A 4,443-nucleotide genomic window follows, 5' to 3' on the forward strand; every position below is an offset into this window, starting at 1 on the left:
AAAGACACAAAAAAAAAAAACCCAATACAAAAAACAAAACAAAGCAAGAAAGAAACAAAGAATATTAAAAAAAGAAACGAGTGGGCTATTGATGCGTCAATCCCATTAGGTCCGATCCAGATTTGCTTTCTGTCTTGACCCAATTAGTTTGATTCAAGCCCAATGCTTAAGAAATAAAGAGATTATCTAAACATTAATAAATCATAATCTTGGAAATTATTAATAAATCATAATCAATCAACAAAATATGCAATAACATAAAGAATAAAAAAAAAATACAACATTTTGACGAATTAATTTGTATTTTGAAAGTTTTAAAAAGAAAAAAACACAATTAATACTTTATAATGTAGAAATTTATTGTTAAAATGTAAACACCGAGAACATTTTTTATACTTTAAAAGAATTATTTTTAATTTATTGTTACTATAATTATTTTTTATATTTTTTAATTTAAAACTATTCACTTTTATAAAAATTTTGAAAAAAAAATGACCGAATCGAATAAGGTGCCATTCTAGTATAAAGAGTATTGAGCTTATTGAACTGTTTAATCAATTTCATACTGCATTAATAAATTTTCTTATACTATCTTGGTTTAATTATGAAGTTTTCCTGATAAAATCAAATTATTATACTCTTTAATAAAATTTTTTATGTTATTTCTTCTAGTTTGGCTTGATATCTGCATTCCCAGATTAACTGTGATCTTAATTATTAATTAGTTAGTATTAAGAATTCATTTATTATGGGTTGGGGCATTGTTATTCGCACTTGGGCTATAGCCTTGTGGTGTTTAAATAAACAAAGGCCTGATTGAAGCTTGAAGACCCCCATAATTTTTGGATTGGAGATATGGACATTCATTGTAAGAGAGCCCAACACTCTCCCACCACATAAACCATAAAAGCTTCTTGCATTGACTCAAACCAATTTTCCCATTTAACCTTTTCTTTTTAAAGAACAAAAACTTTTTTAATGAATAACAAACTAAAGAAGTGGAACTGGATTAGGAATCTATAACAAATTAAATTTTAATTTTTTATTCTATTAATAATCTACTTTAATAATTTTGCAAATCATATAACGATAATTTCATATAGAACAAAGTCTTATGTCCTATCACATTTGATCAAATAATTTGGCAACATTATGTGGTTTTAACGTACATTATAGATTATAGATCCTCTCAACTTTTGGTCATAACTACATGCAAGTATCAGTTTTCAAAATGAATATTTCATCTCAAAAGAACATTTTTATTAAGCACATAAGTTCAGCTGTTAGTTAACCGTTAATATTTTTGTTAATTTGATAATGTAACAATATTAAAAAGATAATTTTACCATTCATTAATTTTAAAAATTATCGAATTATAGCTTTTCAAAAAAAAAAAAAACTCTCATTAATCGATTATCTTGCAACTGACCAACCCACAACCGAATTTAGCTGAAAAGCGCTAGATCCGACTAGATCGAGCTCCCTTAAGGGAGTGCATATCCAGGGCATCCATCACGATGCTCCTTGGGAGCACCTATCGTGATGCTCCCCGTGAGAGCACTAGGGAGCGCCGATCTCACTAGGGAGCACTAGGTTTGTGCTCCCTAGATTTGGAGCTCCTTTAAGATGGTTGCTTGGGGGTAAGGGAGCATTGTCGATTAGCTTGTAAGAAGGGAAAAGAGTGAAAAAAAAATAAAAAAGGTATTTTAAATATTAACTCTGTTTATACTATTAGAGTAAAGTGTTCGTTTTGATAACTATTGAACTTGCATGTAATTATAATTAAAAGTTAAAAAGTTTATGTATTTTACTCTAAATTATAAATAAGAAAAATATCAAGTGCAAGAGCTCCAAACTCTTTTAATTTTTGTATTATTTTGTATCTACAAATCATGATTTGTTTTTTCATTGGATATGATCTCATATTACACAATACAGAGAGTTCCTATCTCATATATTCCATCCCTCTCAAAACCAAGATAGGAACATGAGATCTCTAGGTTGAAGTCAAACATTACATTCATAAAAGAAATCAATTAAATAAACCAATAAACCAAACACACCAATTAACCAAAATTCGTATATAACTATACAAATCCAATATTGTACCTTATAAGACTTGAACTTGAAACTTAAAGGTTTCAAGATCTCTTCCTTGTTATTGAGACAAGACTTCATTAACATTAAAATTGTGATTAGTAAGTTATCCCTTCATAGACAAATGTATGCCAAAAATATTATTGATAAAAACTACACTTACCTTTCATTAGTTTAAAAAAATATCCTTGATACCCTTAGAAAGAAACTATATGAACCATTGAAAAAGCTAATGCAATATGCTGAAAAAATGATGTCAAATCAAAGAGATTGTTGTTTTAATGGGAAAGAGGCAAAGGGAGTTTCTCAAATAGTATAGAGAGTGAATATATTTTTACTAAAATTTCAATGGAACTTGTATTTTACCAGGACAAATATAGAAGGATTATGCTGAATGAAATATTGAATTAACATAGAACACACGTCCCCTTTGGTACAAGTGAAGACATCTGAGCACTGAGAGAGACGAACACTGATTCGAGCCTTACACCACAATATTGAGAGAATATTTGAGTTCTAGTGATTTAAGTATTCTCTTAGCTGAAAAGGACAGACAATGACATCAATCAGCATTGTCAATAATTTAACAATTTGTGTGCGGAAAGCAGGACTTGGGTGGTAATGGTTAGAAGGTACCCCACCACCAAAGGAAAAGTAACCCTAGTGGCCAAAGAAGCCACTGTTTGACGCTCTCTATTACTTGGGGAAATTTTGTCCACATCCTTCCAACTCATCTCTCCACCCATTGGCCAAAGTTTAGAAAAAGTTGCAGAACAGATATTGATAAGTGCAAACAAGCACGCAACCACTTCTTTTTCTTCTCTGAAGTAGTTGCCTTTTCACAAGATGCTTGCTCGGTGGTTGGATTTTCAAATCTTCTCAATCAAATCCTCACTTCATATTATTGGAGCTTAGACATCACTCCATCTCCATCTCCATCTCCATCCACTTGCTCCTTCCTTACCTAGGAGGAGACAATATTTTTGTTTTCTACCCATGTGTGATTCTTTTGTATGAATCCTTGTCTTGAAGAATCATATATAATTTTCAGATATTTTCCACGAATTTAATTAATAGAAATTTTAAATTTGGTATACCTAATACAACTCATGGGTCTGTTAAAATGTGAAACGTTTGAATCCGATGCATGTAATTAATTGGCCGGTGGAATATTTCATGTTCTCAATCATTCTCATAGCTGCTACAGGTTTTGGTCCATACAATGTGTCAAGATGTCGAAGAGATGAAGTGATCATTTGATGGTCACATGAGTCCTCTCCTTGATAATAATTTTTGTTATATTAATGTAAAAGTCAAACTCATAAATGCTCGCATGCATGGGAAATCTTAATTATATGTTACATAATGATTTGCCAGATCTATGTCGCTGATGCGGTATTCTTGCGTAGATGAAACAATAACGCAAGAAACCCCACAATCTTTGTCATTGAAGCAAAAGAGTTGCAGGTTGCTCATATTGAGGACGTCATAAACGATGGTGGCCATCTTATCAATAGTATCCAGAGAGAGTTGCATGATTTGGCAAGGGAAGAAGAGATCATGTGGAAATGAGGCGTTTGCTTTTGTTCAGTCGAGAGAGACAGTGGGAATGAATGAGAGTTTGATTGCAGCTATCTCATTGGAAGAGGTTAGGTTGGCATTGTTTCAAATGCATCTAATAAAAATGATTTGCCAAGGGAAGGAGAGATCATGTGGAAATGACGTGCTTGCTTTTGTTCAGTCGAGACAGACAGTGGGAATGAATTGAGAGTTTGATTGCAGCTATCTCGTTGGAAGAGGTTAGGTTGGCATTGTTTCAAATGCATCTAATAAAAGCTCTTGGTTCGGATGGTTTGCTTGCTCTGTTTTATCAGCATTTTGGAATATAATTGGTTTGAGCATTCACAGGTTTGTTTATAAATTTTTTGGGAAAGGAGGGTCGAGACCGATGATATTAATCATACACACATTGCCCTTATCCCAAAGATAGCCGAACTCGAACTGGTAAGTCAATTCAGGCCCAGAAGTCTTTGCAATGTTATATAAAAAATAGCTTCTAGAATAGATTGAAGTTTATTTTATCTAGTATTATATTTGAAAATCAGAGTGTGTTCATCCCTTGTAGGTTAATCTTTGACAATGTTATTGTGGCTCATGAGATAATTCATTTTTTTGCATAACATAAGACAAGGAAAGGTCGGGAATTTTGCACTTAAACTGGACATGAACAAGGCATATGATAGGGTAAAATGGGCTTTTGTGAAAGGGATTATGTAGAAGATGGGATTTGATCAGAAATTCATTGACATGGTAATGAGATGCATCTATATGGTGACTTGGTTTTTA

The sequence above is a fragment of the Theobroma umbraticum genome, unplaced genomic scaffold (assembly GCF_002168275.2).
Source record: "Theobroma umbraticum cultivar Fairchild unplaced genomic scaffold, ASM216827v3 scaffold_146.0, whole genome shotgun sequence".
NCBI lineage: Eukaryota > Viridiplantae > Streptophyta > Magnoliopsida > Malvales > Malvaceae > Theobroma > Theobroma umbraticum.